The sequence below is a fragment of the Acinonyx jubatus genome, chromosome D4 (assembly GCF_027475565.1).
Source record: "Acinonyx jubatus isolate Ajub_Pintada_27869175 chromosome D4, VMU_Ajub_asm_v1.0, whole genome shotgun sequence".
NCBI classification, from domain to species: domain Eukaryota; kingdom Metazoa; phylum Chordata; class Mammalia; order Carnivora; family Felidae; genus Acinonyx; species Acinonyx jubatus.
This window is the reverse complement of record NC_069391.1, coordinates 70,866,677-70,891,666: the sequence shown is the minus strand read 5'-3', so window position 1 is coordinate 70,891,666 and position 24,990 is coordinate 70,866,677. Positions and strand designations below refer to the sequence as shown.

The window sequence follows — 24,990 nt, the reverse complement described above, 5'->3', positions numbered from 1 at the left end:
GCCTCACAAAGCAGTGTCCTCTGCCCAATCCTGCTCTGGCCTCATTCTCTTCATAGGTGTGGATCCTTAATAAATACCCGGCCCTACAAATTCCCTTTCAGCCTCTGTTCTTGAGGAACCGTCAAATGACAAAGATAAAGAATAATTTTATTTAATAACAAGTTTGATGTCCTTTATTCAAGGGAAAACAATCCATGGATGGGGAGAGTACAGTGCCCCACAAGCAGTGAAACATCTTCCTAAGGGATCTGGGGCAAGAGAAAGTTTTTGTAGCACTTTCCTTCAGATAAACCCCCAGAAGTGGAATTGTTGAATCATATGGTAGTGCTATTTTAAATTCTTTAGGGAACCTCCACACTGTTTTCTACAGTGGCTGCACCAACTTACATTCCCACCAGAAGTGCACAGTGTTCCTTTTTCTCCACATCCTCACCAACACTTGTCGTATTGTCTTTTTCATACGAGCCATTCTGACACGTGTGAGTTGATATCTCATTTTGGTTTTGCTTTGGTTTGGTTTACTGCAGCACTTTATTTTCCTCACATAAGACACATTGCTGGGGCCTAAGGTTCTCACATGACAGTAGAAAACCAAAATTTGCTGTCATCTCCTAAAGAATTGAGAATTGCGTGCGCGTGCGTGCACACACACACCACCTTACATAAATTAAAAGGATGACTAAATTTACAGGTGTAAATGCAAACTGTTTCTTGACTCAAGGCAAGCAACAACCCATGGTGTTTTGGGGGAAAACATTAGCTGAGAAAAAAAAATGGATCTGAAGGCTTAGACCTTTCCAACCCTATCAGATCAGCATGGCAGAAATGACAACTGGTTCAGGACTCTCACCAGCCTCTACAGAAATACTGGAATAGGCAGCTTTTATACAGTAATAACCTGCACAGATCAAGAATCTCATGGTCTGGTAGACTCTCATGAAGCCAATGGATTCCTCTCCCATAAACATGCTCTCACCTCAGCCCTGACGTGATCAAGCAGCATGTACTAAGGTTTTAAGCCAAAGATATACACGGGGTACTAACTGTACAAATGGAACAGTTAACTTGAATACAAGGTCAAAAATAGCAACAAGTTCTAATAATCCAGTGTTAGTTTCATATACACACTTCAAGGACATATTTCTTTTCAAAGGCTTACTCCAGCTTCACGAGGCTAGCATGAGGTGTATATACATTTGGCAGGGAAATTTTACATTCCTGAATTATTTGGATGCATCTGGAAATTATTTAGAAACATTTGATGCATGCAGCAAATGCTATGCATCTGCTTGAAGTCCATTTAGAAGTATTTGTGGAGAACAATGGCAGGGTCTACCTCCTCATATTTCTGCTTATTGATCCACATCCACTGGAGGGTGGACACTGAGGCTAGGATGGAACCCCCATCCACGCTGGGTACTTAACTATGTTCAGGAGGAGTGATGCTTTTGATCTACATTGTGCTGTGGGGCCAGGGCCATGATGTCCTTCCATATCCTTTCAGTGATCCAGGATACACGGTGGTCCCACCAGACAGCACCTTGTATGAGTACAGTGTGTCCTCATCATACTTCACAGTGGAAGTTGAAGGTGGTCCCATGGATGCCACAGGATTCCATAGCCAGGAAAAAGGGCTAAAAGAGCACCTCTGGATACCAGAACTGCTTGTGGCCAATGGTGATCACCTGACTATTGGGCAGCTCATAACTCTTCTCCAGAGAAGAGGAGGATGCAGCAGTGACCCCATCTCCTGCTCTGAGACATAGCAGACCTCCATGATGTCATTCAAGATTTCTTACTCAGCCAGTCTGGTGAAGCTGCAGGCATGCTACATGAGGATCTTCATGAGATAGTCTTTTAGGTCTCAGCCAGCCAGGACCAGGTACAGGATGCTATGGGGCAGGGCACAGCCCTCATAGATGGGTACTGTGTGAGTGACCTGGCTCCCAGACTCCATAACAATACCAGTGGTATAGCCAGAGGTATACAGGGACAACACGACCTGATGTTCATGTACATAGGCAGAGTGTAGCAGGTCTAAATGTGATCTGAATCATCTCTCAGTTGGCGTTGACATTCAGGGGGGCCTCAGTCAGCAGCCTTGGGTACTTCTTGGGGTTGTAGAAGGTGTGGTGCCAGATCTTCTCTATGTTGTCTCAGTTGGTGATGATGCCATGCTTGATGGGGTAACTTAAAGGTCAGGATGCCACTCTTGCTCTAGGCCTCATCATCCAAGTGGTCCTTCTGCCCCATGCTCACAATGATGCCCTGGTTTCAGGGGTGCCCAACAGTAGACAGGAACATGGCTTGGGCGGGGGTGGGGGTATCATCCCCCAGCAAAGCCAGCTTTGCACATGCCAGAGCTACAGTCATGATAAGCAGGATGGTTTCTTCTGGTGGAGGTGGTGGGCCCCAGGGTGCCGTGAAGCAGGCATTGTGGTTTTGATTTGCATTTCCCTGATGATTAGTGATATTGAGCACTGTACATTTTCATATACCGGTTGGCCATCTGTACGTCTTCTTTGAATAAATGTTATTCAGATCCATCCATTTTTAACCTGATTTTTTGTTTTTCTCTTTTTTGCTATTGGGTTGTAGAAGTTCTTTATATATTTAAAAAATTAACCCTTCCTCAGAAAATTTGCAAATATTTTTCTCCCATTCAGGAGTTGCCTTTTCATTTTTGTTGATGGTTTCCCTTGCTATGCAGAAGCTTTTCAGTTTGATGTAGTCTCACTTGTTTATTTTTGCAAATAATTCTTACTAAATAATTGAAAATAATGATGAAGCTCTTATTTATAGACTGCACACATATTACTACAGCTATCACCATGTAGCTCAATTCAATGTTACTAAAAGTGAATAGCCACTTCACCCAAGACAGAGGTATCTGATATGAAATCAGAGGTTCAAGGCTGCCTCCCATGGCTGTGCTAGTCAGAAGACCTTACCCCTGACCTACTGTGCCCTCTTCAGGCTCATGAAACACAAACACCTTTAGCAACTTTGGATCTAGCAATTTTAGTAGCCTCCTTCTTGGCAGTGATCAGAGTATAAGAATGGAACAGGAAATGCCCAATTCTGCCCATCACCCTTGCCCATCACCTGATTTACCATCAGACCTCCTCACTCAGGCAGTCCCCTACAAGCCCTGGATGAGGCTGCTCGTGGCTGAGTTTGCCAGAAGAAATATAAAACATTTAGTTAAATTCGGATTTCATACAAAGATTTTTTTTTTAGAAAAACCACGTCTCAAATATTACATGGAACTTACTTGGATTAATTTTTTTTAAATCTAAAATTCAAATTTAACTGGGTGTCATGTATTATTATTTGCTAATTCTGGCAACCCTGTTGGAAGTCTTGAAGGTTCTGGTCATCTCAGGCCCACCCCAGCCTGGGATGAACTAAGGAGATCAGTATTTCTTGGATTACCTATTATTTTCTCTGTGTATCTTTTGGGAAATGCTATTGTTGGATTTGATACTGCTGATTCCTTCAGTCTTTTTTGAAAACTCTTCTTTGCCTACCTGGGCTCATTTTTCTTTTCTTTTTTAAATCTGACCAGTTTTCCTCTGGATTCTAATTCTTCCCCCACTGTCTAAATCAAAGGTTAGTCAATATTTTCTGTAAAGGGTCAGACAGTGAATATCTTATGTTTTGAGGACCACATAATATCTGTTATCCTGGACTCTGTCTTTGTAGTACAAAAGCAGTCACTGACAATATGCAAATGAACAAACATGGCTGTGTTCCAATAAAACTTCATTTACACAAATAAGCAATAGGCCAGATTTGGCCTACAGGCCATAATTTGCCAATACCTGCTCTAGATGAAGGTGTACATGGATCAATCCTTGCCTCTCTTCTGTTTGCTCTTTTACCAATCTCATCTAATTATACAATAGACCTACCGTTTGTATTTCAGTGACACACAAATTTGCATCTTAAACACTGACTTCCCTCCCTGCCTGCAGTCTTGTATTCCAAAATCCTATAAGAGGATTCTTCCTGAATGTCTTACAGACACTTTAACTTCATCAATCCCAACTTCCCCCTGAAAGCGTCACATCTTCTGTTCCTCCTCCACAATCTCTATTTCTGCCAAGGTAACTACTATCCCTATGGCTAAACCCAGTTCAAAATTTCCATAGGTGTTTGGTTTCCTCCTTTCCCCAACTGTTTATATTCACCCAGTGGACAGGTTCTGTAAATTCAATACACTCATGTCCTATCTGTGTCTCCTGTCCCTTCCTACCACCAAAGGGAAGTTTTCTGTCCCCTTGCCCAGCCCATTGCAATATTATCCAAATGGCTCTAGATACCAGACACCAACCAAATTTCTCCAATACTGTCAGACTGCCTTTCCTTAAAATAGTCCTGATTTTTCTCTTTTGTCCTAAAAACATTTTGAAGCCCTCTTAATGATTCTGTATCAATGTCTATGTTCTTTAACCTGAAGTCAAAGACCCTCTGTGGCCAGCCCCACACTAACGATCCAACACTTTAATTGTGTGCACCATTAACAATAGTCAAAAGGAACTACATGCAGTTCTCTAGCCAAACACTTTATCTATTTAATTCTTCCATGCTTTGGTTCTCCCCTGCCCTTCCCAATCTTACATTGGATTCTACCTACATTGGAAGACCCAGCTCAAATGGTATCTTGTCCACAAAGCCATCCCTAACCTTCTCGCTAGAAGAAATGCTTCCATATTCAAACTCTTAACTATAGTCAGATTATATCTCTCTTACAGGTATTATAATTTTCTACCTTATTTCACATTTAGCTCTTGTCCTGTCTCCCCAGAACAGGTAGAAACCTGGAAACAGATGCTCTGAGTCTCCTTTTTTTCTTTATCTCCCAAAAGATTCAGTAAAAAATCCTTCCAACCTCCCTCATTTTAGGTGTTCAATATATAACTGATAAATTAATTTAAAAAATAGAAGATTAGCATTCTGTATACAAAAAAAAAAACTACTGAGTAAGTGACTGTGTTATGTGTAAAAAGAGAGAAATTGTGGACCTGAAGTTAATTTTAACTCATTCTTCATTTTTCCACCTTCCCTTTTTTTCACTGTGGAGGAAGGGAAAGGGGCATGAGGTAAACATTACTTTAAATTCAATCAGTAACCTAAAATTGATTCATAAAAAAACACATATCTTGCTGGGGCTAGGGACTATTGTTTTATTTTTTTGTTTTGTTTATCTACATGTTTATTTAGGGTTTTTTTTTTTGCCTCGTTTTATTTGAGGAGTATAGTCCCTTTAATATTATTCAGAAAAGAATTTGTAAAACTTTCATAGCTATCACTTATGAATGTTTTTCTTGTGCCAGACACTGTGCTAAGTGTTTTTTATGTCTTATCCTGAAATCCCTTCAACAGTCCTTGGAGGTAGACAATCTTCCTCCTTTACACATAAAGAAACTGAGACTCACAGAGGTTCAAACAGCTACAAGAGTAGCGTCAGAATTGAACCCAGATCTACCTAATTCAACAAACAGCCTCTATTCTTATCTAAAAAGACATACTGCCTCTTATATTGAAAATAATAATTAACTTGAAAGCAAGGACTGGAGACTATTAGTAAATGTGTGGTTTTTACTTCATGTGTATTAGGAAATGGAAGGCAGAGGCAGAGTAGCAGTCAGGTCCAGATCTAATACGGAACTAGGAACCATACCAGTTATTTTAACAGAGAGAATATAATATAAAGAATTTTGATTAGGTATAAAGTTGAAACTAGATAACTAAAGAGAGAAAGAAGAGAATTCCAAGGTATTAAAGATGTGATTGTAGGAGGCAGCTACTGTCTCTGGGGCCTGGGAGAAACAAAAGGAAGAGATTCAAAGTATCAAAGTTTACAAACTTAAACGAAGAACCTCCTCAGGGGAAACTTCGATTCTGAAAATAGGGACACTGTTCAGGTGGTGTTAAAACACGCTGCAAATGAATTCAGTTGCACCTACAGGAAGGAACTGCTGCTGCCAGGGAGGAGCCGCATCGCTGGGGAGACATGGTAAGAACAGGAAGTAGAGGGGGAGGAGCAAATCCCTGCTTCCTCATCCAGAACCTCTAATGTCCCTACTGACAGAGCCTACTAGGGAAGCAGCTGGCAAAGCAGAAATGTGGTGTGCGGAGTCCCAGGCCCTGCAACACAGAGATACAGAGTTATAAAAGGATGGGTTTGGAAGTGAGAGGCAATAACTTAAGAAGTGGCCCAGGAAGGACACCTATGAAGAGGTATCTATTGAAATGTGGTCCTTGTGAGCTGAGAGTAAAGTCAAATAGGCCAACATAAGCAACGTGGGATAGATCTCTCACCTATAAAAAGGTAAAGACCTCTAGGTGGGGGGCTTGAAATAAGTAATGTAAAAGAAATAAAAGATGCAGATAGACTTCTTGACTTCAAAAATCAAACAACGGCTCAAGAAAACACCACCAAGACAAATTACCTGTGATGGTGGCGGTGAGCAAATTTGCCATAATTGGTAAAGCACTGTTAATTCAAACCCCAAGGAATGCTAAAATGCCATCGTTTCACACTAGAGGTCACCCCCGGTAAGAAAATATAATTGTACCATCCTTTATTGTCCCCCTGTAGCTGTTACAATATTGGAGAGCTGCTCCTTATTGCAAAGAGATTGGATTTTTATGAGACTGACATGCTAAGCAGCTTTCTAGTCAAGTAAAATACTGCATTAAATAGAATTCACTTTCATACTTTGGTTGAGAAGCAGATATATTGACTATATAGTACAGAAGACAGTATTCATTACATGCAATCACTGACCTATTTCTACGGTATCAACTTTAATCAGAGGTAGGTCAACACTGTTATCAAGAAACAATACATTGTATATTACATAGAGACTGATCTTGGGGAAATACTGCCTCATGTCAGTATTTAAACTGGGGAAAATACTGCCTTGTATCAACAGAAAGTAGGTGTACTACCTGAAATAATTATACTACATATTTTAACAAACTCATTAATTTTGGAGTTTATTGCATTAAAGACATTTATGGCTTGGGAAATTAGGATGTCTGTTATCACTTTCTGGCAAATTATGATTCAAGGACATCTTCTAGAAATGACATTTGCTAAAATTCTTAATGGTGGGGAATCCTCTTTAGGTACAGAATTCCAACTTTCAAATTTATCTGAATGTACTAAAAATAAGTTGACCATTATTTAATAAGACCATGCATTGATATGATGCAGATCACTTTTACTATATCTCTGGGTCAGTGCTCCTTTGATATTTGTGCTCCCAGCTTTTACTACCCAATAACTCTCACTGCTGTCATTCTTTTGTTGTTCTTGTTTGTTTGCTGCTCTCTACCTATATTCTGATCTTTCTACATTATTCGTGGAAAGAAGCAACACCTAAGGTGTTCTGGGTTTTTTTAATGTACTTTACTCCAGCTGCCATTCCTGGAGCCACCATGACTGTGTTGGTTAAAGTGTCCAAGAACTTAACCCTTCAACTTCATCACCCCCTCCCTCACTGTGGTCTTTTCTTGCACCACCCCACTTTACCACTCACCTGATCACATCCCTTCCCTTTTCATCAAATAAATGCACCACCTTCAAAATTTCTATTAGATATATATTATATTGTATTATATTATTATATATGCTTTCATTGTACCATGCATCCCTAATATATCCAAATCCAGTGACACTTCACTTTTCCACAATCTATCACTTCTCGGGTTGGTACTGTCTTCCATACACTGTCTAAAACCCATAGATTATCATTATAATCACTCACGAGTTACTCACTCAACTCTCTTGCCCCACTTTTCTTTGATCATGTTCCTCTGGATAAATCCTCACCTTGGTTAAATCCAACTATCTACCTATTCTATGCTCTTTTCCATTAAGTCAAATGTTACTATGGAAAAGAAATGCAACCACACTGTCAGGTCTAAATTTGAAAATCAAAACCAGAACTATTTGAAAATAATAACCAGAGAATCAAAGGGTCTCTCAATAATTCAAATATACTTCCAGGATATATTTGCTTACCTACTTACCAAAATGGACTTTTAATATTTTCTCTCGCCTTGAACCTCTAGCACCACTATTCCCCAAAGACACATATACACACATACTCTCAGCTAATGATATTGCCTCATATTTGAGAAAAAGGAAGCATCCAAAAGAAACTGCCTTATCTTACCACCACTAAGTCCACTGCCTTCCCTGGTTCTTTTCCCGTAGTCTCTGGCTGTCCTTCCATTATAATGGATAAAGTATGCCTTCCTACATACCCCTATACTTGTGTCTAGACCCCATTCTTTCTCTACTGTTCAGGGTATCCATTCAGTTCCTGGTAATCAATTTCTCCCTCTCTACTGAATCATTCCCATCAACGCATACAGATTCTTCATGATGTCACATTATCATCCATTTCTACTGACCACATACAATCTCCATTGACCCCATGGTCTACTTCCAGTTTCTGGAGTACTTTTCTGCTCCTTTTCATAGCAAAAGTTCTTGAATGGCTTATTTATGGCCCAGTCTTCACTTCCTGCCATGTCATCTCTCCTTAGCCCATTATCTTTCCCACATTATGGATTATTTTTGTCAAGGTTATTAGGAATCATCACTGAAATCCACCATGTTTCCAAATTTACTTGGCAGTTATAATTCTTTATCTTATTCAAATTCTTGGAAAGATTAAACACCATCAGCCACTCGATCCCTTTTAAAACACATCCTTAATTTTTGTGATTCCACATTTTGCTGTTTTTCCTCCTTACATCTTAATCACTTTGCTCAGTCTCTTTTTATCTGGCCCTTCCCTTCAGTCAAAACTGAGAAGCTGGAGTGGCCAGGGCTCCTCCAAGGCTCCACTGTTCTTAATCTCCAGTGCTTTCCTTGGTGAGCTTATGTATTCCCATTATTTAAATACCATTTGTGGAGACTATCGAATTTGTGTCTCCATCACAGACCTCTCCACTGAGCTCGAAACTCTAATCTGTAATTAACTGTAATTCTATGATTGACATTTCCACTCGAATATCTAATCATCTTATTAATCCCAATATGGCCAAACAGAACCTTGATTCCCTTGATTCTCTCCCCAATGTGCACTTTTGAACTCCTTCCCTGCTAATATCTCAACCAACCACCTGTTGCACAGGTACAACATTTATCATCATTTCAGTTCCTCTCTTCCCTTCATTCTCCTCTCTCGCATGCAATCCCGAAACCAGTTACTTCAGATTCAACTCCAAAAGACATTTTAAATCTACCTGCTTCTTTTTATCTCACCTGCACCAGCCACTTCCAGTTGCAATCATTATCACCTGCATGATTGCTCTACTCTACAGGAGAGGTCATTTCCATTGTTGAACTTTTCAAAAAATCAATTTTCTTATGTGACACAACATATCCCAACATACACACACACACACACACACACACACACACACACACTTAAAACCCATCATTTATTTCCCTTTGCTTTTAGAATAAAATCCGAAGTCCTTCCTGTTGCCAAGATGATATGACTCACATTTCTAGCTTCAGGACCTACCACACTCTCCCTATCTCATTACACTTCAGCCCTAATAGATTTGTTTTTATTCCTCAAACTCACCCAATTCTCTCTGCCTCAAGGCCCTTGTACTTGTTCTCATCTCTGCAGATCTCTGTGTGGCTGGACCTTACTACAGCTGAAACTCCCATCTTCACAGAGGCACCTGTGTTAGCTTCTTTCACAGCATTGATTGTTATGTGAAACTCTCTTGCCCATTCTTTGTTATTACTTACTTTCTTTTCTTCATCTGTCAGCTCTCTTTAAGTCAAGAACCTTGTGTATCTTTTTTACTATTGCATCTAGAGCCTAGAGTATCTAGAGCATAGCAGACGCTAAATAAATACGTACAGGAGGAGGAAAAATGTGAAGGAAAAAAATGGGATTTAATGATTTTCTCACAAAGGTAATGGTACAACTACTTATACAGTTTCTCTAACATCTGTCCTTCCAACTTCCCCAACTAAATTTCATCTCTGCAAGTTTATGCATAAGACAGTACAGAGCACAGCTTGGCTCAGAGGCATGTCTCTGTTAAATAAAACTAATCTGACAGCATCAGACCACTGGGGTTTAGCCGTTCACATTCTGGATGGCTGGAAATGATAGTGTGCCAAACCTCCTTGGGTACTCAGTGAACCACACTCTCCACCATCTCCCTACACACTCCAGGCAATTACCCATCTGGTTTGCCTGGCTCGCCCTGTCATATTTGAATGAGGTTTTCAGCTGAAAGTGAATGGTGTGTGTCCGACCTGAAAGGCAGCCTCCGGCAGTTGTATCCCAGGACTGCTTTCAACTGTAGCCACTCTCTCCAGAAGGGGGTCAGGATCCTCCCCAAAAGTAGCAGGACAGTTAAAGTCCTAGGCAAGAGTCAGGGGACTTGGGTTCTAATCCCTGTTTGTCTCAAGTTCACTGTGTGATTTGATAAAATCCCTGCACCACTGTAGGGTTGTTTCCCAACTGCAAACTGCGGGGTTCATATTAGGTAATCTCTGGAATTTCTTCCAGCTCTAACATTCCAGACTTGTAAACCACCAAGTGGCAAGCATTTGCTGGGTTGCAAATTCTCCAACCCAACAAGCCAATCTCCAACCTGGGATGAATGGCAATATTACCACCATTTGGGTTTTTTATATTTGCCCAGAACCTCATAATTATGAGGTTACCCTTACCACACCCTTTGACATAGATGGGTGACAAACACTAATTACCCTGCTCTGCAGGAGGAGGAAGGATGGCACAGAATGATTAAATGACTCACCCTCTATTTACCAAAAGCAGTGGTCTGGCAGGGACTAGAAATCCATGAGCTTCTGAGTTGTAGACCTAAGCTTAGGACATTAGGCCACAGGGCTCTGCTAGAGTACTTGGCTTTGCTTGTTTTTTATTCCGGAATAGATGAAAAAAACACTCATGATTGCATTCTCTTTTCTGAAAGATTCACTGCTACTAGTGCTAATGCAAATGGATAAAAAAGAAAAAGTTCTATTTACTTCAACCAAAACCCCAAGAAAATTCTGTATGGGCAGGCACTGAGGTACATGGGGAGAGTGTGGACTCTGAAGTAAGAGACACATGTCTTTGTTTTGTGAGCAAGCATCCTTCCAGGTATTAAGAAAGCACGAAAAGCATAAAGATGTGTAAGACTCAATTTTACTCATAACTCTGCAAGGTACCTAATTCTCTGACTCTGGCTTTCCTAATCTGTAAAATCTGACTAATAAAACTTGCCCGCAATATTCTTGCAAGGATGAAAAGTGATAAGAAAGACAATTAACCCTCATTGTGGTTCCTCAGTTAATTAACACTTTTTCCTTTTCTCCTCTTCCTTGCCTAGGGAACGCAAATTAGGGTGTTCCCTACTCACACATCCAAAGTCCCCTGCCACTCACCATCATCCAGTACAGAAGGACCACAGGCCACTAAAACAGGCGACCAATCATCCATGGGGTGAAAGGATCCCCTAGGATCTCCGTTTCCAGACTCATTAATGACATAGAGTATCTAAGAAATGAATGACTGACCCTGTGTCTCCTCCTATAACAGTGGAGCTAACCAAACTGTCCCAGGGAATATTCTGGAAGGAAGCGTCTCTGAAAGGTTTATAGACTCTTGGACATAAAATGTAGACTAAGTGCTATGATTTTTTTTTTCAAACAGTCTTTCATGGTATACTCAAATTATTTCTACTCCTCTGAATAGCCACTTCAGACTCCCTTGTCCATCACCTGGTCCCTGTCATGCCACCAGACATGTGCAGAAGACAGAGGATAAGAACAAAGAGACACAAAGTAGGGAAGGAAGGCAGGGAAGGAAGGATGTACAACTTACATTGTTAAAAACAAGGGAGTTAGAGTAACAAACAAGAGACAAGTTTACACTGAGGTGATCTGTGTCCTTCTGGTAATGAGTCGTGGAACCCTGGATGCTGAGTTGGGAGACATGCTTTCAGGTCTGCCTCTGCTACCCATGGGCTGTGTGGTGTTCTGTAGAGTATGAACTCCTACAGTGAACTGAGACTCAGTTTGCCCACTTTTGTATATAAGTAGAGTAAGAACAAACTGTCCCCAAATGCTTACTAGCACTAAAGTCCTAAGAGTCCTGGAATAAGGTACATAGAAGCTGACACATAGTATCCACACATGCCTTATATACACAGGTTTGGGGGCCCATAGGTCCAAGGGTCCTATATCTTCATACCCTTTGTTATAGAACTGTACATTTTTCTTTGAGGTAGAAACAAACTTTATCTCCCCAAAATATAAATGTATATAAGAATTATGTATTCCAATACATCTGTATCATTAACAAGTTTCCTAGGCATTTTAAACTAAAAAAAAAAAAAAAAATCCAAGGATCATATTTTGAGAAACTCTGGTCTAGACATACATGTCCCAAACTATTAACCAAGAAAGCAAAACACAGAAAAAGACACTTTCAATATTTGAAAGAAATTACTAATGAACATGCCACTTAAAATGATTGTTCTTAAACTGTGTAAGGAAAGTTTAGAAAATTCAGATTCCTGAGCCCTAATTCTTAACTGTTAAGAACTGTGGGAAGGAGTGTAAATGGCCCAGATACAGGTGTGTTTTCAAAGCTCCTAATGCCATGCTGCTGATTGCCCAGGTCTGGAAACCACTGTTAGAAAGCAAAACCTCAGCAGCCAAGTCTGGCAAGTATGTCAGTCCCTCTCAGTGCCCAGCAGAAGTAATTTCTCCTCTCACTTGTGAACATCTGTGATAATCATCATGGAGAGCCGGCTTGTTTGTTAATGGGGGGAAGAAAAGCTATTTACCTAGTTTGCAAGCCAAGGGAGAGCTTAATTAATGTCAGAGCAGATACGATTTCCTCCTCTCTCCTTGCCCTAGGAACTCACAGGGATAACGAGAGGATTTTTAATTAATGTTTGAAAAGCATTCTGAGATCCCTGGATGAGAGGTGCTAGAGAAGGGCACAACATGATTATTATTGTTATTAATAGTAGTAGTATTAATAGAAATAATGAAGTTGTCTAAAGTGACTTTTTAGAAAATTGATTATATCAATTGCCAGTGTGCTGTTGTGGCAAGAATTTTTGGAGTATAAAGGAGAAGGAGGGAAAAAAAGACATAAAAAAAATAAAAAATGCTTTTTTTACCCATTAGAACTGGATAAAATTTTGAGGTCCTAGCATGAGTGCTCTATGCCAAGTTCTTCTTATACTTTTCCAATGTAAATTAAAATACAATTATTAATTTCTATGTTACCAGTGAAAGATTTTGAAAGAACATAGTTATGAAGGAAACATACTATTCTCAAGTTTGGAAAATAGAAGTTCTAAATTTGGGGCTTATCATTGGCTATTTACTGGCTTATCACTAATTATTTAACTTTGGGCAAGTCACATTATCTATATTTCTTTATTGGTAAAATAGAGAGATATTGAAATATGTTCTACCCAACTCACAGATTAATGAAAATGACTGGAGATGATAAATGTAGAAAACTTTTATGTCTGTAAGTTGTTAAACAGAAGTTCATGATGATGATGATGATAATGGTTACACCAAAAATTCAAATTGTAAGATGATAGAAATAAATGTGCATTATTTATGATAAATTTTTTAAATATATTTTTTAATTTATGAAGCCAGATTGTTCTACAAGGCTTACAATAAAAAGCAACTATAGGAAGTTTAGAAAGTTAAAGAGTTCCTCAAGTTTACAGTGAAAATCAGCTAGTCCCTGCCCATCCCTTCTACTATAGTTCTTATTCCCAGAGATTCTCCTTTTTTATGCTTCAGCTGTTTCTTTTGATGTTTATCTCTATATTGTCAATTATTATGATCGAAATGCTATATCTAGCTCTGTACAAATGTTAAGATCATTTTTTTCCTATTATAATAGATATATTAATTATTTTATACTACCACCCTCACTCCCCTCCTTTCTACAGATATAGTTACATTTACCTTTGCTAAAATTAATATTTACTATTTACATAATTACTACTTCATAAATAATGTTTATTATTAACCAAATAGTATACTACCATTACATGTGCTCTCTTACAACAACTCTTTGTTTTTCCTAGGGTTATTAATTGCCTAACATTTAAAAATTTGCTTACATTTCTATCAACTTCACACTAGGTTCATTCCATGAATTCTTGCAGAGGTATTAATGTCCTCTTAAAACTACTGTATTTTCAACCTTGTGAAGTGCGCATCAGATAATATAGTGCTTCTTTTTTTTTCCCAGACACCTGCCTCTCCTGTCTTCTTACTGCAATCAAACAATACTATGTCAGAGGCCATTAAAATAGTAGTGAATCCTTGGATCTATGGGCTCCCACACTGTGAATATAAGGCATGTATGAAATCTGTGCATCAGCCTCTATGTGTGTTGTTCCAGGATTCATAACTTTAGATCTAGTAAGCATCTTGTGGACGATTTATTTCTACCACACTTATTATACACAGGTGGGGAAACTGAATCTTAGAGAGTTCACTCTTTGACAGTAGAGGCAGATCTGAAAGCACATCTCTCAGTTTTAGTTTCACCCAAAATGCATGATTACTAATATTTCTGTTATTTACATTGTAAATGACAGGTATATAAAAAACTACCACCCAGAATACTATTCCTGGCAAAAATGTCCTTCAGAAATGAAGGGGAGATAAAGACATTTCCAGACAAAGGAAGGAAGGAAAGAAGGAAGGATAAAGCAAAAAGCTATGGGAGTTTGTTTGTTTTTTTTTTACCACTCATCCTGTCATACAAGAAATGCTAAAGGGGTTTTTCAAGTTGAAGTGGAAGAACACTAAGTACAAACATGAAAATATATGAAAGTATAAGGCTCATTGGTAAAAGGAAATATACAGTAAAATCCACTGTAATAGTATGTGTAAAGCACTTTTATTTCTAGTATAAAAGTTAAAAAAGCAATATTAAAAAAAACTACAGCTACAATAATTTGGTAATGGATAAATAATATATAAAAAATATAAAATATGACATCAATGTGGGGGAAGGAGAAGTAGATTTTTGTATGAGATTAAATATAAAGTGTTATAGGCTTAACACAGATTGTTATATCAGTAAGATGTTATATGTAAGCCTCATGGTAACCAAAAAGAACAAACCTATAGTAGATATACAAAAGATAAAATGAAAAGTTAAAGCATACCACTATGAAAAAAAGAAAAAAAATCACAAAGGAAGGTACCAAAAGAGGAAGAAAAGAACCAAGGAACTAAATAAATAACAATATAACAATAGTAATTTTAACAAAATAGTAATTTTCTACCTATCAAAAGTTAGTAATATTTTACCTATGAAAAATTAAAGTAAATGGATTAAATTTTTCAATCAGAAGACAAAGTGGCTGGATAGACTAAAAAACAAAAAACCCAAAAGACCAACAAGATCCAACAATATATCCCATGCAAATGGTAACCAAAAGAGAGTGAATATGCATAGCAATGGCTCCACATATTTCATATAAAGAAACCTTCAGCCAAATTTGTTACAAGAGACTAAAAATGTAACTATATTATGATAAAAGGGTCAATTCATCAAGAGGATATAACAATTGTAAATATATATGCACCCAACATTGAAGCATAAAAATATTTAAAGCAAATATTAACAGAACAGAAGGCAACAAGAATCAGTAAATTTAAGATTGAAATCATATTGAGTATTTTTTTTACTACACTAAATATGAAACTAGAAATCTATAACAGGAAAAAAAACCCGGAAAATTTGCAAATACATGGAAACTAAACATCACATGCCTGAATAACCAATGGGTCAAAGAAGAAATCAAAAGAGAAATAAAAAAGAATCTTGAAACAAATGAAAATGAAAACATAACACTAAAATTTACAGAATGAAGCAAAAGCAGTTGTAAGAGAAAAGTTTATAGCAATAAATACCAAAAATTAAGAAAAATAAAAGATCTCAAATAAACAACCAAACTTTATAGCTCAAGGAATTAGAAAAGAACAAACTAAGCCCAAAGTTAGCATAAAGAAGAAAATAATAAACACTAGAGCAGAAATAAATGAAACAGAGACCACAAAGAAAATCAACAAAACTAAGCTAGTTTATTAAAAAGATAAGCAAAATTCACATGCTGTTAGCTAATCAAGAATAAAAAGGATTCAAAAAAACAAAATTATAAATGAAAGACGCAACATTAAAACTGATGTCAGAGAAATATAAAGAATTATAAAAGGTTACTCTGAATGTTAAACAGGACAACCTAGAAGAAAATTAATAAATTCCTAGAATCATACAAGCTACCAAGATTAAATCAGGAAGATTTAATCTGAACAGACCAATAACAATTAAGGAGATTGAATCAGTAATCAAAAACCTCCCAACAAATAAAAGCCCATGATTAGATGACTTCAGTGGAGAATTCTACCAAACATTTAAAGAAGAATTAATACAAATCCTTCTCAAACTCTTCCAAAAAATCAAAGAGGAGGGAACACTTCCAAACTCATTTTATAAGGCCAGCATTACCATGATACCAAAGCCAGATAAAGACACTACAGGAGAAGAAAACTGGAGTCAATAGCTCCAATTAGCAGTGATGCAAAAATTCTCAAAAAACTCAAATTTGGCAGCATATTAAAAGGATCAAACATCATGAACAAGTTGAGATTTATTCCTGGGATGCAAGGATAGTTGAACATGTGCAAATCAATAAACCTGATATACCACATTATTAGAATAAAAGATGAAATTCATATGACCCTCTCAATACATGCAGGGGAAACCTCTGAAAAAATCCAAATCCTTTCATAATAAAAGCTCAACAAAATGGGTATAGAAGAAACATACCTCAACATAATAAAGCTACAAATGACAAAGTACTGCTAACATAATACTCAGTGAAAAGCTGAAAGCTTTTCCTCTAAAACCAAGAACAAGACAAGGGTGCCCACTCTCACCATTTCTATTCAGTATAGTAATAGAAATCCAAGCCAGAGTAATTAGACAAGAAAAAAAAAAAAGGACATCCAAATTGGAAAGGAAAAAGTAAAATTGTCTCTGTTTGATGATGGCATGCTTGTAAACACAGCAAACCTTAATGATTCAACCAAGAAAAAAAAAGTTAGAACTAATAAATGAATTCTGTAAAGATGCAGAATACAAAATAAGCATACAAAAATCAATTGCATTTCATGCACTAGGAACAAACTATCTGGAAGAAAAATAAGGAAATGATCCAATTTACAATAGTATCAAAAACAATAAAATACTTAGAAATAAATCTAACCAAAAAGACAAAACGTATGTACAGTAAAAATTATAAGATATTGATGAAATAAATTGAAGAAGACAGAAACAAATGGAATGATATCCTGTGTTCATGGATTGGAAAAATTAAGATTTTTTAAATGTCCATACTACCCAAAGCCATCTATAGATTCAAGGCAATGCCTATCAAAAGTCCAATTTTTCACAGAAATAAAAAAAAATCCTAAAATTTGTACAGAACAAAAAAATATCCCAAATACAGCACTCTTGAGAAAGAACAAAGCTGGAGGCATCACACTTCTGATTTCAAACTATAATCCAAAACTATAGTAATAAAACAGTACGGTACTAAGATAAAAACAGTCACATAACTCAGTGGAACAAAACTGAGAACCCAGAAATAAAACTATGCAGATCATGTCAACTAATATTTAACAAAGAAGCCAAGAATACTCAATTGAGAGAAGACAGTCTTTTCAATGAACCATGCTGGGGAAACTGGATATCAACATGTAAAAGAATAAAACTGGACCCCAGTCTTATAGCACTCACAAAAGTTAACTCAAAACAGATCAAAGACTTAAGACCTGAATATAAAACTCTTCAAAGAAAACATAGAGAAAAAGCTCTTTGACACTAGTCTTGGAAATGATATTTTGTATATGACACCAAAAGCAAAAATAAATAAATAAAATAAAAATAAAAAAATAAGTAGGATGATATCAAATGAAACAGATCAAATCCCTATGGGATGGGATATTTATAACCCATATATATGCTAAGAGGTTAATATCCAAAATATATAAGGAACTCATAAAATTTAACAGCACAAAAAAAATATAATCCAATTTTAAAATGGGCAAAAGACCTGCAGACATACAAATGGCTGACAGGTACCCAGAAAGATGCTCAACATCACTAATCATTGTGGAAATGAAAATCAAAACCATGAGTTATCACCTTACACCTGTTAGAATGACCATTATCAAGAAGACAAAAGATAACAAATGCTGGAAAGGATGTAGATAAAAGGAAACCCTAGCGTGCTGCTAGTGGGAATGTGAACTGGTACAGCCACCATGGAAAACAGCAAGGAGGTTTCTCAAAAAAACTAAAAACAAAACTTCTAATGATCCAGCAATCTCACTTCTGGGTATATTTCTGAAAGAAAGAAATGAAATCACTATCTCAGAGATATCTGTGCTCCCATGTTTAATGCGACATTATTCACAATAGCCAAGACATGGAAACAACTTAAGTTTCTATTTTTACAGTGTAAAAATGCATATTTTTACAGTGGGATATTATTCAGACACAAAAAAGAAAGAAATTCTGCCATTCCCAACAACACTGATGGAATTTGAGGGCATTACACTCTGTGATTAAACAGAGAAAGACAAATACTGTAAGAATCTAAAAAAGCCAAACTGATAGAAACAGAGTAGAATCGTAGTTGCCAGGGTCTGGGGGTTAGGGAAAATGAAGAAATGTTGGTCAGAGAGCACAAACTTCTAGTTGTACACAAATAAGTTCTGGAGGATCTAATGTAAAGCATGATGACTATAATTAACAATGCTGCACTACATACTTGAAAGTTGCTAAGAGACTACATCTTAGATGTTCTCACAACAAAAGAAAACGGTAATTATGTGAAGTGATGGTGTGTTAACTAACCTTATTGTAGTAATTATTTTGCAATATATACATGTATCAAACTATCACACTGTATACTCTAAACTTACATAATGTTACATGTCTATTATATCTCAATAAAGTTGGGGAAATTTTTATTATGAAGCTACAGTAATCAAGACAACATGGTACCCACATAAGGATAGACATACATATCAATGAAACAGACTTGAGAGTTCTGAAATAATTCCTTACATTTATGATCAACTGATTTTTGGCAAGGGTGCCAGGTCAACACAATGCTGGTTGGGGAAGGAAGGAAATGGCGCTGAAATAATGATATTCTCATGCAAAAGAATGAATTTAGAACTTTACCTCACAAAATATGCAAATATTAACTTGAAATTGTTCATAGACTTAAACAGAATTGCTAAAACTATAAAATTCTAAGTTGAAATCTTCAGAATAAATCTCTTTAACTTGGATTTGGCATGGCTTTAAAATGACACCAAAAGCACAAGCAACACAGGAAAAAAAATAAAACAAATTATACTTTATTAAAATTAAATTCTTTGTGCACAAACACCCTATCAACAGACTAATTGTAGTGATCATTTCACCGTATTTACAAATATTGAATCATTATGTTATGTGACTAAAACTATTATATGTCAATTATACTTCAATTTTTAAAAAGCCCACTATCAAAGGAATAAAGAGACAATCCTCAGAGAGACAATATTTACAAATCTACACCTGATAGATGTCTTGAATGCAGATTATATAAAGGACTCACAAATCAACCATTAAAAGATGAATAACCCAAGCAAAGGACTTAAATAAATATTTCCCCAAGGGAGATATTCCCCCTAGGAATGCTCAACACCATTAGTTATCATGAAAATGCAAATCAAAACTAGGAGATACCACTTCACATCCGCTAGGATTGCTAAAATAAAAGACAAATCATAACAACTGCCACGACAGCAAGGATGTAGGAAAATTGGAAACCTTATATACTGTTCTTGCAAAATGATGCAACTACTTTGGAAAACAGTTTGGCGTCCTTCAAAAAGCTAAACATAGTGCTTCTATATGACCCATGAATTCTATTCCTAGGTACATACCCAAGAGATTGAAAACATATGTCCACACAAAAACCTGTACACAAATTCATAGCAGCATTACTGATAATAAATTATATCCATACAATGGAATATTATTAAGCCATGAAAAGGACTGAGATATTGATATATGCTATCAATGTTTCAAAAATGAATACTAAACACATTATGCTAAGTGAAAGAAACCAATTACAAAAGGCCATATACTGTTATGATTCAATTTTTATTAAATTGCCAGAATAGGTAAATCCATAGGGAAAGAAAGCAGATTAGTAGTTGTCAGAAGCTGGGGGATGGAGGGAATGGTGAGTTATTATGAAGGGGTTTCATATGGCCATGATATAAATGTTCTACAATTAGATGGTGGTGATGGTTGCACAACTCTATGAACATGGTAATAAACCACTGAATTGTACATTTAAAAAAAACACACTTCTTGAGGTACCTGGGTGGCTCAGTCAGCTAAGCATCCTACTTTGGCTTAGGTCATGATCTCACAGTTCATGAGTTTGAGCCCGGCATCCCTACTGTCAGCTCGGAGCTGGCTCTCTACTGTCAGTGCAGAGCCTGCTTCCAATCCTCTGCCTCCCCCTCTCTCTGCCCTCTCTATGCCCTTTCCTTGCTCTTTCTCTCTCTCTCAAAAATAAATTAAAACACTTAAAAATTAAAAAAAAAGCACTTCTCATATAGCTTATCATATGCCATGACAAATGTCAAAATCTATTCAGAGATTATGGGAAGATAGCAATGTGCTGTGTCAGTAAAGGCACAGAATAATTACTATGTGTAATAAAAATTAGTTTCTTAATGACACATAAATTTCCTTTATTAAAATTATCAAAATATCTTCTTAAACTAAAACACTATTGATGCTGAGTAAATTTGCCTTATTGAATGATAATTTGTTCCATTTTTACTATCTAGACCTCTTCAAAGAACATTTTTAGAAAAAAAAATTTTCATCTTGAGCTTATCCTTGTTAATTGCATGTGTGTCTTTAAGCATGTATACTGGCACAGAACAAAAAAAAGAGAGAGAGAGAGACAGAAATTCACTTTATTAGTATCATCTTTTTACCTTAAAACTTGTCCTTTTCACCATTTTCCAGGCATTTTCTGAAGTGACTAGTGTGTTCTGGAGTTGTGTGGCTATATCACTGGCTTTTAAAACAAAAAATGGGGGCGCCTGGATGGCTCAGTCAGTTAAGCATCCAACTCTTGGTTTCAGCTCAGATCATGACCTCACAGTTTCATGAATTCAAGCCTTGCATCAGGTTCCTCACTGACAGTGTGGAACCTGCTCGGGATTCTCTGTCTCCCTCTCTGTCTGCCCCTCCCCCACTCATGTTGTCTCTGACTCTCTCAAAATAGATAAATAAATTTAAAAAAAATTTTAACGTTTATTTATTATTGAGAGACAGAGAGACACAGAGCGTGAGCAGGGGAGGGGCAGAGAGAGGGGGAGACACAGAATGCAAAGCAGGCTCCAGGCTCTGAGCTGTCAGTACAGAGCCTGACGCGGGGCTCGAACCCACAAACCGTGAGATCATGACCTGAGCCGAAGTCGGTCACCCAACAAACTAAACCATCCAGGTGTCCCAATTTAAAAAAAAAAAAAATTTAAAAAACGTAATCCTCAGACACAGGGCTCCAAGATTTCCTTTCTCTAAAACAGTTCTACATCACATAAGAACAATGTTGAGGGTACAGTCTATATCTGGATAGCTTCCTGCACTTATTATACCCTCTAACACTTTCATCAATAACCCCGTGTAATCTTGATTATTGTCTGAATTTGAAAACCAAACCTAAGCACATCAGCACTCACTCAAAACTCTTGGCAATGAGTTTAGATTCAATACACACTGACAGAAAGAAGAACAGAAAAAACAAAGTGACAGTGAGCATTCTTAAAGCTAAATGGTAAAGGGGGAACAGAATTTACCATTCAAAGGAATAAAGAGGAAGGTACTACTGATGGTCATCAAGTAGTTGCCATTCTCAAGTGCTGGCCCACTGAATGATGTCCAATACACTCTGAGAATCTTGAGGGTTTTGGCTCCCTTAGCTCTTCAAAACAATGATATCATTTCACAAGAGGCAGAAAAGAAATCCCACTCATGGAATTATAGCCTTTATTGAATAGCCTAAAGGTAATTTAATATCACTGCGATCGTTTTGTGGTAGCTAATAGTAATAACTTGCATTTTTACCATGGTGTGTTCAAAACAGTTATACATCATCACAGTCATCATCTAACGTCAGAAGAGATTAGGTGTTATTAATATCACCGTCCACATAAATAAATTGAAATACAGATCTATCTTCTTGGCTGTGCAACCTTTTCACAGGTTCCCGTACCTTTCTTCTCTAAAGCCATTTCTTTGTAAAAACACCACAAAAGTATGTGGAACATAAACCAGTGACATGATCTAACTTATTCCTTAATAAACTTATGAATATTTTCAGACTAGCTCCTAAGAACAATTTATACCTTTTTAGAATAATAAAGAAGAATGCAACAGAACTTTAAGTCCAAACATACTCTATAACATGTAGCGTCCTGAACACTCAATACCTGATGCTTGAGAAAGTTCCAAAGAAAAGATCCAGTATTCAGCATCAACTACTGAAGGCATCTTCTTCAGCCTATGTGCACACCTGTCTCTTAAATAATACTTATCATATGAGACATTCTGCACCAGAGAATGCTTATGCATTTCCTCATGAAAATGGGTCTAAGATGTGACAAAATGTATTGATACATTTAATAAATTTATAAAGAAATTATTCCAAAAGTTTTGGAGAATGAGAATAAGAGGGTAATGTTTCATGTCTTCTTTTAGGATGACTTTTATTAAGGGAACAAGTAAACAGTGTGCGTACACATCATTTTTTTGCAATTATTATTCAGTAAATATTTAATATTGATCTCTATGTATTAGGTTTATTCTTGGCACTGAAGATACAGACTTGAACAAAAACTAGAAGGTCTTTGCTCTCAAGGGGCTTACATTACAGTAGACAGAAATGGACAATAAGCAAACACAAAAAGTAAAAGACTAATGGAGAATGGAAGCTTAGAGAAAGAGAAAACTAATATGTAATATGGGGCAATGCAAGAAAACAACTGAGTAGATATTTTTGATTGGTTAGCCACAGAAGGCCTCTGCTGAAGGTGTTATTTAAGCTGATATTTAAATGACCAACAGAAACAAATTTAGCAAAGATATGGAAAAAACACCACAGTGTTCTAAAATGAAATGAGCTTGTAGCTTTTCTAGAAATAGTCTTTGGGTTGCTTTTTTTAGTTAATCTCCTCCCCATCATCTTCTCACATGTAAACTCAGCCTTTGATGAAAGCAATCAATGGAAAAGTTGTACAATTTCCTTTGGAAAATAAAAGATAAATATGTAGGTAAGTTGTTTTTTAAAAATGGAATGAGCTTGACTAGGTGAAAAACAAAAAGAAGTCCATTGTGGCTAACTGAAGGATTACAGATGGTGTTGGAGAGTAGGCAGGAGCCAGATTACATGAGATTTTGGTAAACCAGAAAAATCCTGGTTTACCAAAGGTTTACCCGGTAAGCCAGGATTTATTCAGGTACTGAAAGGAAAGGTCGAGTGCAGAAGGAGAAACTGATAATGGTGGACAGAGGAGCATCATAACCTAACAATATAATGCTAGCTTTTTACTTGCTCCTCTTTTGCTTTATGTGTTGTTTGTGGGTGACTTAGTGGGAGTCCAAGTATAGTCACCCTATAAAAATAAAAATAAAAATAAAAATAGTGAAGTCTTCCAGTAAAGATAGCTACCTTAGTTCTGACTTGAATGCAACCTCTCTGATCCAGAGAATAAGCAATTACACATAAAGATAAAAATAGAAAATAGAAATACATAAAAAATTTATCTCCAAATCAAGACAAATATCTCTTGGATGAGAAGGGAGAAAAATACAAAGTGGTCAGCTCAGCTAAAACCATGAGCTGTAGACCTCTAAGTTTGAAAAAGACAGTGACAGCCCACAGGGAAGAAGAGACAGGAAACCAGGCTTATTACTTGGATCAAGAGGCTTTGGTGAAGCTCTCTCTCTTTTTGGATGAAGGACTGAAATATATTCCCATGGCAGTGGTTCTACACTGCAGGTACTTTTGCTCTCCCCGTTCCATCACCCAGGGAACATTTGGTAATGCCAGGAAACATTCTTTTTTTTTTTTATTTTTTTTATTAGTTTTCTTTATTTTTGAGAGGCAGAGAGAGACAGAGTGCGTGTTGGGGAGGGGCAGAGAGAGAGGGAAACACAGAATCAGAAGCAGGCTCCAGGCTCTGAGCTGTCGGCACACAACCCAATGCAGGGCCCAAACCCACGAACCACGAGATCATGACCTGAGCCGAATTCTGACGCTCAACCAACTGAGCCACCCAGGCGTCCCATGCCAGGAAACATTCTGATTGTCAGGACAGGAGATGTAAAGATGCTACTCATATCTAATATAGAGATACCAGGTATTCTGTAAAACATTCTACAATTAATACACACACAAAGAGCCCCCTCCCTCCCCCCTGCACAACAAACAATTGTTTGGGGCAAAATGTCAATAGTGCCAGTATATAAATAATGCATTACTGAGTGCCAAGCCTCAACAGTGAGAAACCTTGGTCTAACGGCCCACTTTTAGTCACTTAATGTCGAGTGGCAGCAAAAAACACAGGCCGTCTCTCAACCAAAAATTAAGCCAAGTTGTCCACTGGCTCAGGGAATGGGTCTGTCAGTTCCGCAATATTGCTTTGAAGCAGGAGCCATACAATAAATAATGAGACTCGCTTACAGAGTGCAGTCTTGAAAGGCAAGCACTAAACCCATAGGAATGGAAGAGTTGGAACAGAAGAGATAAGAAACACCAATCCAAAATGAC

General features: G+C 37.2%; 1 pseudogene; it reads right to left on the bottom strand.

Moving 5' to 3' along the window:
• Positions 1-768: 768 nt before the first annotated feature.
• On the bottom strand, positions 769-2,601 carry LOC106984181 (actin, cytoplasmic 1-like; annotated as a pseudogene).
• Between the last annotated feature and the right edge of the window lie 22,389 nt (positions 2,602-24,990).